The sequence below is a fragment of the Dermacentor albipictus genome, chromosome 1 (genome assembly GCF_038994185.2).
Source record: "Dermacentor albipictus isolate Rhodes 1998 colony chromosome 1, USDA_Dalb.pri_finalv2, whole genome shotgun sequence".
Taxonomy (NCBI): domain Eukaryota; kingdom Metazoa; phylum Arthropoda; class Arachnida; order Ixodida; family Ixodidae; genus Dermacentor; species Dermacentor albipictus.
In genome coordinates this window covers 123538005-123550852 of record NC_091821.1, presented here as the reverse complement: position 1 = coordinate 123550852, position 12848 = coordinate 123538005, and the positions used below count along the sequence as shown (strand labels likewise).

Sequence of the window (12848 nt, the reverse complement as noted above, 5' to 3'; positions counted from 1 at the left end):
TGAGCCGTCCAGCGGGCCGAGGATGCGGCCAGGACTCACGAACTCCTGGCCGTCACCTAGGCGGGGCCTTTGGCCCTTCCCACCAACTCGAACGGCACGCATAAAGTTATTTCCTCCTCCTCCTCCTAGTCATACACAACTTCGCTGTAAAACTGCCTCAGCTCTACCAAGAAAAAAAAAACGCATCTGGCAGCAGAAACGCATAGTAATTGTCATTATGCGCTTGGTAGCGAGCCGCAGTCAAATTTCAGCCCATGCCATTTCTGTATAGGCTGTGTAGACATAACTCAGTTTGCTTCATATCGAGACGTGCGTTGAGCAGTGCTCATGAGCGAAAGGTCTAAAAATTCTCCAGTTCCCACGCATTGTGGCAATCTTTGTAAGCGAAGATTTATGTGCTGTTTACTTTGATTGACGATAATTAGCGCTGATGCTGACAGCGAATGTTTAATTTCTTCAGCGTTTTGTCCAGCACGAGAGTGGCGAGTTGATGTTAAACGTTACCTTGAGTACACCACTGCTGTTTGTCTGCGTAGTACACAAAACACAAAGGGAGAAGTGTTTGCTTGAGGCGTCATTGGGCGCCATATTTCATAACCTCTGAGAGGGTTGAGCATAGTCATTGCCTCACATGGTACACCACATTGTGGCAGAAGCATTAAAATTCGATTATGTGGCTATACGTGCCAAAACTACAATCGGATTACGACGCCGGCCGTAGTGGCGCACTCCGGTTTAATTTCGGCACCGTGGTGTTCTTTAACGTGACCCTAAGTCAAAGTGCGTGAGCGTTATTTATTTCGCCCCCGTTGAAATGCGGCTGTCTCGGTCAAATCCGTGACCTCGCGCAATTCCATAGCTTCAAAACTTTCGAGGCGGGCACAAAAGTGTTGATTTGACGTGTGACCGCTTCCGTTGTGTCGCCTAGACGCTGCAGTGCGCTTTAATTAATGCGGGTCTGCTTCTGTACACCCTGCCTTAGTTGTCCGCTAGACATATTTACACGGTTTTATTTTTCAGAGACAGCAGAAACGCACCATACCGTACCTTGAACATAAGTTTATCCAGCGTTTCCTTGCCTTGTCACGCCACATTTTACCATTTATCGTCACATTTATCCTCAAGAATGGGTATGTCCCATTGTTACCCAAAGGGTACATAAATCCTAAATGTCGCTTGATACGTGTCGTATATTTCTGTGCATACATCTGTAATAGGACCCGAATAAAATTTTTCTTACCATACTATACATCTGTCATCGCCATTCTTCCCTCGACAAACATCATACATAGCATCCAATGATGGCGGATTAGGCGTTTGTAAACGCATCCACGACAATAACTCTCCTAGGCCTTACAACAATCACTCGATAGGCCTTTGACTGCAAACAAGACTGCAGACAACATACCTTGCTGCTTGTTGGCACATAATGCTCTGAGCACACTATGGTATTTAAGCTCATTTGGCGTATGTTGTCGATGGTGACCGCATGAAACTTTATTTGTTCGCACGTAGGTTCAAGGCACCTTCTCCCCCTCTCTGTCTCTTTCTCTCCCATTTTTCTGCCTCCTTCTTTCGCTGCAGGGTAATCAGCAGGAAGCTTTCCCAATTAATCTGCTTGCCTCCTTCTCTTCACATTATATATCTATTTGTTTGGGCCTTTTGTGTTCTGTACGGAAAAATTCTGCTCGAAGCTTAAAACTATGTCATTAAGCTGCCAATCAGAATGGGCGCATAGTTATAAAACTGGATCGAGGATCCAGTGTGGATCGAGGCCTGTTTGGAGAGGTGAGTAAGGCTATGGGAGACCTGGATAAGTGGGACTCAGTATAAAAGTTTCACACGCTCCGCTCCGCAGTGAGTTGATAGTTTCTAACAATATTATTTTTAATGTATAATAAGGACCTCCCAGAACAAATTAAATCATCAATCGAGTTATTCGCCGACGACTGTGTTCTCTATCATGTCATTTGTAACCCTGGCGACTGCGATACTTTTCAATCAGACATTGGCATAGGAACATCATGGTGCTCGAAATCACAAATGAAGCTCAATTACAATAAATGTAAGGCGATGCGTGTATCCCCTGCTGTCAGAAATACCACTCTTCCTGCGTACAATATTAAAAACATACCTGTAGAAAATGTTTCATCATACAAATATCTTGGTGTCCACATTACACATAATCTTAACTGTAAATTACATTTACAGTAACGCTAATCGCATGCTTGGGTTCCTACGGCGTAATTTTTCGTTGGCAACTGTAGCTGTCAAGTTATTTCTGCACAAATCCTTAGTGAGGCGTAAACTTGAGTATGCATGCTCCATTTTCGACCCTTCTACTCTAAAGCTAAAAAATACCATAGAATTCTTTCAAAAGCGCGCTGCTCCTTTTATTATTTCTAACTATTCTAGTCGTGAAAGTGGCTCGTCAATGAAACTGACCCTTGGCTAGCCTAACCCAGAGTTACGTCGCAAATACTTTCACCTATGTCTTTTCCATAAGGTTTATTATATTAACGGAACACTTAAGGATGAACTAATCTCCCCGCCATCCTACGTATCGTCACGCACGGATCATTGTCTTAAGGTTGAAGTTCCCACTTGTCTCACCCACGTTTATTTTGATTCATTTTTACCACGAACGACGAATGACTGGAACCATCTCTCTGCCTCCATCACTGCCATTTCTAGCGCCACTAACTTCAAGAATATTGTCAACGAATTGATTTGTAATAATCACCATTCCTCTCTGTAATGCCCCCGGGACATGAGGGTATGATAATAAATAAATAAATAAATAAATAAATAAATAAATAAATAAATAAATAAATAAATAAATGACGTTAATCGATGGCCGTGCCCAGTGCTCGAACGACGTGACCCATTTAGGCTGGTAATTGTCAGCGGGATGTCTTTGTTCGCTCGCATTCACACACGAGGTGATGAACACTTGGAGTTACGCTTCTTGCACATGCGCAGTGTCTAATTTTCAAAACAGATTTCTCTTAAGAGGAAGCTTTAGCTCGGAACCAGCTCCGATTTCCCTATTTAAATACATGCAAAACGCAGAAATTCATTGCTGAGACAGCCGGTGGACTAATTTGAATGAAATTTGTCGTATTTGAGAAAAGAAGTTTAATAACTCAATGAAACAATATTTCACTTTAGGCCTTGGTATTTTTTTTTGCAGATTCTTCCAATAATTGGTATGTAAAAAAATTAAGATGCCACGTTTACAAATGACCCATGACTTACGACTTACGAATCAGTAACTGTGCACTAAAAACACATATCGCAGTTCTTGATACCGCATCGGCTAGGGATTCTATATCAAGCGGACAAATTTATTATACGAATAAAGGTGAATAACCAGCTAAAAAATTCACCGGCGATTACGATACTCCCTAATGTGAAATTTGAACACAGCTCTATACGTGTTTTCATCACGCGTATCAGTATTTTGTGTTATAATTATATAGGCACACGGTTTATATTAAGAAGAGAACGCTGCGAGTAGCGTAGCTGGTGTGGACGATCTGTCGCGTGCGGCACATTGCAAATGAAGCGAAGTGTGGCGTGATGGCGCCACACTTCGCTCCTTAATCCCCTCCCTAAGCCCCTCCCTAATCGGGAGATTGCGAGGGTCCGCGCGTGGGTGACGCGTGGGCGCGATTCACAGCAGCCCCCATGCAGCTTATGCAGCGCTTTCTTTCCATACAGACGGCGCGCTCTACTATGGCGCTTTATCGTCGCCATCGTCGCTGCACAGCCCGTCTTGCGCGGAACTGCGCTCTTCTTCGTACGCTTACGTTCCACCAACCGGCCTCTTCGTCACGGGCACATTGTGCCACCATTATGTGCGGCGACAACACCCAAAGGAGCGTCACATCGAGCCTAGCTCGTAGCCGCTCGCCATCGCCCCTTGCAGGAGCAGTGATCCTCGTCGCACACGCTGGTGCCATGGACTGACCTCAGCAGCTGACGCCACGGACGAGCGTAGCCCTCCCCCACAGAATACCTTTGCTCCCCACTTGGCGCCACCCTGGTCGCGCTCACAAGCGCAGCAGAGATGGCCCACGCGGCGAAAGTTGCCGTGGCCGAGGCCAACTCGGCGTATGCACAGGACGCCTCTCCTCTGCTTCTCCTCCACTTTCCTCCTCGCGTGCTCTTCTTTCATCAGACGCTGTGCTCCGCGTTCGCTTGGTTACGAGGTATAACGCCGAGGCACGCCGACGCTCAACGCAGGAACCGGAACTTTAGAGCTGTGCTCCTAAAAAACGCGGGAATAGAAAACGACGAGACGAAGCTTCATCCCGTTGTATTCTGTTGCTCTGTACGTTGTGTGTTTAGCTCTTTATGCACCTTCGATCGTACAACTGGTGCAGCTTTCGACCGTTTTAATATGTCGCTATACAGCTTACGGAACATTTTTAATGTTCACAAGATTTTTGCAAACGCGCTATTCACAAATTTCTGGTACATTTCAGAGAAGTGCTTAATGTGCCAACTTGGTTCGCTTTATATGTGGTATTAGTTGCAGTTTACATAGTTGTGACGTCCTTTTCTTTTATTGATATGATATAAGGAGATGTTGACGCATAATTTAAGGCGCCGTCTACTCCTTAGCTCTTGAATGGGTCTAGCTTAGAACATACAGGGTTCAAGATTACATATCAATAACCTTTTCATAAATGCACCAAGATTTGTCAAGCAGCGTTCTTGCAGTAACACTATGACGTAAGACACATCTGATACATACAATATACAAGTTAAATGACTCCACGATTCTGTGGAATCATTGCTGAGTTACCGACTTGTAAACTTCACAGTTGAGTTTCTATAATTTTTATATTTAGACAAGTTCGTTAAAACAATTGATGGCCTAAATAAAAATCTCGTTAGTAGGGTCACTAAATTAAGAAAGCAAAAAAAAGTGCAAGTAACCCCATCAAATTTGGTGCCGCGATTGCTGAGAAAAACGATTTCTACGTTACTATGCGTTTCGACACAAACTGCCCAGCTAAAACGTTCCTCTTAAGATGAACGAATCTTTCCGCCCTCGTGGAGTTCATCTTAACGGGTGCGCACTTTGCGTTCCCAAAATTTTGAATGAAGAGCGGAACGGTGCATTATCTGTGTTCATCTGCCCGCTCAGCCAATAGGTTGGCTAGTTCATTTCCAAATATGCCGGTGTAACTGGGAACCCACACAAATGTAATTTCAGAGCCACAAGTCCCTGCAACATGTATAAACTTACCAATTTTCGCAATACCCTTACTTTCTTCATTTCGCCTATACATGTCGCATAGGAGCTAAAGTAGTGACTGAATATGCGCACATGATCCATCTATTGGAGGTTCACTCATCGCAATAAATATTGTCGCTTTCATCATTGCGTGCTGTTCTGCGGTAATTTCTGCAGTAGCACAGCACCCCTTAAATTTGCATTGAACTGTAAATTTGGGTAAACAAGACGATACGATGGACCTTCATTGCTGCATGAGCCATCAGTGCAAAATTTTCGCTCAAGCAGGCTGACTGTACATTTTCAAAAGTAATAATTGCATCGCTAGGATTTGTGAAGCTTCCCACTTTTCATCAGTCTGTCAATATCTACAATAACTCGCATCATACAGAAACATTGATGTGGATATGAGAATTACTCCAAATTTGCACGACCAAATATAAACGCTAAATTGTCCATTCAGCATGTCTGTTCTTTAGAGTTCACTTTACGGCGTACGGCTTGACGTTATAATTTCTCGTTCACATTGTTGGTGGCCGTAGTAGGCGCTCTCTGATTCTCAGGCTTTTTGTGAAATTCATGGGGAGCTCCGTGTATATGCCATCGCTGAACAATCTCTAGTCGCAGGTAATTCCAATAATGGGGGAAAACGAAGCATACTAACAGCTGCTGCTCCTAGAACCAGCGCGAGGACATTCAATTTAGTGTACAGAGTAGCCAGCCGCAGATACGCTCTGGTCTTTACCAGAGCTCTCCATGTCTTTACGTTTATATAGCTCTCACTCGTGTTCTATGGAACAATGCATCAGAGCGAAATTGTCCGAGGTCGTTATTTTGGGTATTGAAACAAAATTTGGTTTACTTATTTTTACTGACACTTTTCTGCGTGGTGTTTAAATATATAGTGGACAAGCAGTACGAGGTTAATTAAATACGATTGGAATATCATTTTTCCGGTTATAGGAAACCAAACATGCGAAGTAAAAAGTGCTAAAATTACTGCAGACAGTTTTAAACAAGTGTTTGAAACTCACCCACCGGAGAGCTTTTCCATTCTGAAGGTTCGTTTTTGCATGTCTACACAAAGCAGGGATGGGTTATTGGGAAGCGACGCTCGCTGGCCGTGACGGCCTCGGCTTCTTTCCATGCTCGCGAACCTTAAGAGCGAGCCACCGAGAAGACCGCTTTTGTGGGTTCTAATAAAAGCAAATATAAAATCTAGTGCTGCGGTGTGCGGATGAGGGACGAAGAAAGGCGGCCTTTTCACGCGACGCTCGAAATGGAATCGTTTCGCGCATTTCTCAACAAATGTCGTCGAGCGACTTCCCGTTCCGATGAAAAGACCCCGGCGAAAAGAGCCCGACAACAGCACGAGTGCGCTTGAGTAGGCTCAGCATCCCGTTCAGTATTATTTAAGTGCCTTGGTATAAACCTTTCTAAATGCGTATCTCTGTCAGTCGCAGATATATCTAGTTTGAACATACAAAACAAGTAACAAACGAATCATCAAGAGTTTTACTTTTACTCATAACAAGAGCTCTCGATCGGCCCGGGATTACTTTACATTTTGATTCCTAGTATTTTTGGCGTATACTATCTTGCTAACAACGTCTGACTGAGAAATGGCACGCGCAGTTAAGCTGCACTAAATAATTTTTGCATTTATCTCATTGGCTTCACACTACAGCGAATCATTCCAGTTATGTCAGCGTTTTCCGTTGCACGTTTTCGCCATTAGTCTGCAATAAGTTCATACCGAATAGTACAGAATCAGCACATTGGACAGCTTACTGCTAGATAAAAAGACTCTTCAGTAGCTCTTTCTATTTCAATATTGCACCCGCACTCCTGTAAAAAAAACTGCTTCTCTTGATGAGTCTGTATTCCAATCATGGTAATAGCTGCGAAATCTTTAGCCCTCATGCGTTCTGACGTATCTTGTATTCAATATGTGACGACGTTATCATTGCCTTGCGAAGTCCTCCTCATGAATCTGCGTGGGTATTGAACTCCATTGCCCGCATGCTTCCGCTGGGCTAGTTTACGAGGACAGTCTTTTTTTCCATTATTTAGCGACATTAATCACATATGCCAACAGCATTCAGAATTGACACATCAATACTTGCTATATAACCGTTGAAGAACAAGCCAACTCTTACACATTCGAATCGAGAAGGGGCGTAGACCTCTATACATGAGCGTTTCAGGAGATTTTGTCCCCACGCTAAGCGCAGAAAAGCGCCAGGTACGCCACATATTAAAAAGCGTGTTCTATAACGCTCTCCACGCCTTTGCAGGGAGATGCACAGTGAGTATACTCCTGTAATTTCAAGAAAAAAGCTGTTTCGCGTATGCATACACAAGGATACTCTGAAGATGACTGGCGTAACTTCCTCATCGGGAAAGTTACGTGCGTCAGGAAGGAGTAAAAGATAAGACACTTGGGCTCGCACCTTTACGTCTGCGACTCTAAGACATCTGATAGCGAATATCGCGTGTATGCACTATGCGTGTCCACAGCCCCAAAACTGAGGGCCTGAAGAACTTTCAGGAAATAAAGAATCCCATTCGCAACGTTCTCTTTTTTTTTTGGGGGGGGGGGGGGGGTGCTTCGCAAGCCTCCGCATTGACAATGTGTGGTCAAAGGGCTTACCTGCGAAGCGCCCACCTTCCCGTATTGCATTAAAACTAGCACCATCAACTCCAAACCTTCATATATATTTACGACTATACAATCAGCTTCCTTGTTTTTTGTATTATGCGGTGAGATCGGTGATGCTGGAACAGATTGTCTTGTTATGTCCGCAGGTTGACGTCAACAGAAAGGCATTGCTTCACAGCGTACACATAAGGGTTCTGCCGCACACGAGTTTTCAAGACATCGCGTGCCCTGAATGACCCGGAGTAATCAGGAACGGAGTTTTCCACCTGTTGATCGCCTTCTTCAACGAAACCGAGTTGATGATCGCTTGGTGAAACGTCCGTGCTAACAGCGCACAACATAGTCAGTGAGAGCAATTGTTGGCCAAGAAAGGAAGGCTAATCCCGCTTGCTGCAACACCATCCCCACCGCCATGTCTTGCAATGTCAAGCTTCTGAGAGCAGAGGCTTCATGCTGAGCGAATAAAACAGCAACACATCGAACACGGCTCAAGATATAAAGTCCGTGTTCAAAACGCATCCTTGATTTGTTGCTGAAACGAACGCAAGAACGTGGGTTCGCTATCAAATTTGCTTGTTCTCAGGGAAACAACATAATCAGTGAAATTAGGATTTAAAGTTAGGACTTAATGTGCTTCATCGTGTTACTTTGCTTTTTTATTTCATTTTCGCCATTGTTCACTATTTAACGACTGAAAGAATGCAAGAGCCATATGATTTCAATAATAATGAACATCGTATATGATTCTCAGTAGCTAGCCTAATTCTCTGCCAGTATCGGTTGAACTCAACAAAAACATGGATGGCGGACACAAAATCTGCTGTTGTAAAAGAAAGTTGCTATATTTTACGATTATAGGGACACTCAAGGCGCATTTCTGCTGACAGCGTCGCCGTCGCCGTGAGGTTCCGTATGAAGTCCACGTGCGATAAAATCGCCGCCGCGCGCCGTATGCTCGATGTGTGACTGAAACCGTGCGAGGGTGAGCCAGCGATCGCGGCCCAGTCTCGCGCACGCAACGGACGGATGCGGCAAGAAAGCACACCGTCTTCCGTCGCACGGGAAGGGTAGAGCCAGCGTTGCCAGATTGGAAAGTCGGCACGACACCAGAAACTCGCTAAAATTTCCCCAGATTTCACCAGAAAATAAAATTGCCTTAAAATGCACAAAAATGACCAAGAATTAACATTCGTCAAGCACTCATCTTATTATTTATATAAAATCACGATGAGAAGTCTTCAATCATCCCTTATAGCATCGTAGATGCCTGAACGAAACCTGCGTAGCATATCGTCTGTGATAGTGAACTTCACGCAACACCCCTCCTAGGAGGTCGACGTTGTGCGAATTCGTACTATGGAATCCAAAGTTTTCAGCGACATTTTGTTCCTGTACTTCGTCTTAACACACGTGACCTGACTGAAGACACGCTCCACCACTGCATTCGACACTGGGCAAGAAAGACATGCCAGTGCATACAATGCAAGTTCCTGGTAGGGCTTTTCCCCCATGGCATTTTTAAACTTGAAAATTCTAGACCAGAATGTTGCAGAATCCTCAGGAAGTTTCCCGTCGAAGACGGCCAGCGCAACAGGTTTTTGTGACAGCGAAACGAGCGGAGCGTCAGCACGTGTGATGGCTGGCCACTTGACGCATTGCCGGTGGCCCAGCGCTGCTCTTGCCGTGCTTCCCACGGTAAATTCATTCCTCCACTAGAACAGCCGGTGCCGTCTATTGAAACGACTTATAACTATACGTGCGTTGAAACCTAGAGCCAGCATCACACGCTGGCACAAACCTTAGCTACAGTAAGCTTTATATAGTTCACTGTACCCTAGCAGTAGCACAGCAACACAGGGATTTCATGAGGAATAAACAAATACAAATATAGGCCTTAGAATCGTGGCGACCGCAGGCGCTATCTAGTGTTAAATGTTTGGATGAGCCGCGTGGGTAGACGGTAATTTCCGTAGAGTGGTTTTCCCCAGATATCCCCAGATTTTGTCTGGTGTAGTAGTTTGTTGGCCTGTCCACCAGGAGCTCTACATTTTCACCAGATTTCCGAAATCTGGTGGCCAATTTTACCAGATGTCAACGCTGGGCAGAGCACGGGGGCGCGTTCTATCCCGGTCTGCGCGGACGGCCGCGCGTGCCCGACCGCTCCACTGTGTCTTGAAAGCCATCAGCGCTGGGGAAAGAGTCCGCCATGCGCTTTGTTTTTGCGGCTTAATTTGCGTTGATGCGCGAAGCAGCACGAACGTCAAGCTCGCTGCTGCTGCCACATTTCCTCACTCCAGCGTAGTCGGCGAGCTTTCCGCGGTCATCGAGTGAGATGTGTTTGTGTTTGCTTGCGTGTGCGTGACACCATCCTTGTTTATTGGTATGGCCATATTTGCAATTTTATACAGCCGTTAAAATTAATATCCTTGCGTCGTATAGTTGTCCACTAATTTGCTATCGCAATCGATGTTTCGCCTTTCAGGCGAAACTGCGACTTTAATTAAATAATAAATTTTTTTTAAATTCCACCAGATGCCCTCAAGGGCACTTAGCGGAATATACTTCGTAATGCAGAGCGATTCATTATGTACATCAAAGCGCGCAGAGAAGATTCAATCCGCTCAACTGACAAAATGAGCTTGGTACTCCTAATAAATAAACTCGTTTTCTTGTTGTTTTTTTTGTTGTTGTTGTGGGGGTGGCGGAAGATTACGGTAGTTTAAGTTTTTCTTTTTTCAGAGCGATTCCAATATTTCAGCCTTCCACAAAACATTTTGAGCAGGGTTGCTGTTCGTTCCATGCCCATTTAGTAGCAAGAGTACGATAGTACCTACGTATCGTGTGTGCGCATGCGCGCGCCTGCATTTTTGTTTCGCATGCGTTTGCGTGTATGTGAGTGCATTACGGGTTTCTTTTGAATACGAGTACTGATGTCACCTCAGAGGCAAGTGGGCGCTCTAATACAGTACAGAACACACTAAGAAGGAATGAGGAGGGCCCACAAGCGTGCGGGGGGGGGGGGGGGGGGAGGGGGGTTCAATAATACTCCGGCATGTGCTGTCCGGGCCGCAGAACTCAGGGGTCCTTTCACTTGAATCGAAAGGGTGGCCTGACTGATTACTGATGGCGCATGAAAAGGGCGAGTGGAATCATACGCATTCTTTGTCGTCGCCGTCACTGGAATCCCAGCATCGTTGGCGCGGTCCACCTGACCAGACCTTGCTCATTTCTCCCGGGCAATCAGCTCACTGTGTTCCGAGACCATTTGACAGTTCCCTTTGATACCTGAACTACGAAAAGGACCCCGCGTTCAGCCAGGACAACCACCTACTCCAAGGAGGAGGGATCTCTTGTGTGACGAGGAAACGGCAAAGAAATAACGAATGTTTTTCCCGGCCGAAGTTTCCTTTCATGCGGGTGCGTGCCGAGTGATAGGAGGGGATTGCAGAATTCCACAATATCCACCAGTAATAAAAGCAAAGGAAAAAAAAAACATTGAGCTAGTAAGTTAACCAGCCGCATATCCGGTTGAATGAAAAAATGAAGGAGGGAAGAAATGGAATTATACAATGAAGAGGCACAATTACAGAAACAGCTTTCGATTCAAGACACAGCGTTTCCTTTACAACAGTTCTCCCTCTCAGGACATTCACCAGCAGTGGCTGGATTTCTAAAGCAAAATCGTGATATATCGCATTAAACGGAAAATCCGACAAGCGTCCGGCGTTAACATCCGATGGAACCAAAACCAATGTTACCAAATGATGACGTCACGCTCCTGGCGCTTGACCTGCTGCGGCTAGCACTGCGAAATCCCACTGTGCATAAGAGTGAAGTAAAGCGAATTAAAGCTAGAACAAGTTAGAGTAAGGTGACTTAAGGTAGAATAAAGTGAATTAAAGTGAAGTAAAGTGAATGAAGGTGAAATAATGTAGATTAAGGTGGATTAAAGTGGATTAACGTGGACTAAAGTCGGTACAAGTTAGAGCAAGGTGAATTAAGGGGGATTTAGGTTGGTACAATTTAGATCAAGGTTAATTAAGGTGGATTAAGATGTATTAAGTTAGAGTTGTGAAGGACAAATGACATTGTATGACATCACGTATCATAAACATTACCAATTAATTAGAGAACTCATTATACTTTCCTACTTAAATCACCTAAGGATGAAGTCTAGGAACACGGGACATTGACTACTGCGGCGAAGTGCGTCACATGACTGCAGTTGGTGCACGTAAGCATAGACGTGAGCTCGAACACGAACAAGCCGTTGTCGTCATGCCGTCCTCGTCCTTCCTTTATCGTTATTTCATTGTGATAATTTCTTGTTGTCACTTAATGGTCATACTTTTGCCGTAATCACTATGTTGTCGTTACTGCATTATCGTATTGTCATGACGTCGCCATTGTCGAGCCGTCAAGATTATACCACCGTCATCATACCATCGTCACCAAATTGTCATCGTCATGTCATTATCTTCATACAGTTGTCGTCATGCCATGATGGTCGTTTCATTGTAGTCATTTCCTCATAATTCCATCACCGCCGTACAGTCATCGCCATGCCATTGTGGTCGTTTCATCGTCATCATTCTGTCTAGTGATACCGGTGTTGTCATGTCTTCGTGGTCACTGCATCGTTGTCTTTGGATGGCCATTCTAGCTCTGTCATCTCATTGAGGTTATGCTGTCGTCGTGACGCCACCATTGTATATTCGTGGTCATTCGAGCGTTGTCATACCATTGTCCTCATGCGGTTGTCGTCATGGCATCATTATAAATCCAGCTTTGCCACCCCATTGTCGTCATTCTAGCATCATTATACCATTTTCGTCATGCCGTCGTCACGTCATCATCGTCATACTAGCGTTGTCAGTCCAGGTTCGCTAATCCATTGTCGCAATGTCGTCTTTACCATACTGGTGCTTAAAGTCAGGG

General features: G+C 44.8%; 1 protein-coding gene across 1 annotated transcript in view; it reads right to left on the bottom strand.

Moving 5' to 3' along the window:
- Nucleotides 1–12848, bottom strand: part of LOC135904809 (G-protein coupled receptor dmsr-1-like) — a 1021428-nt gene that overhangs the window by 813294 nt on the left and 195286 nt on the right. The window lies entirely within an intron of this gene.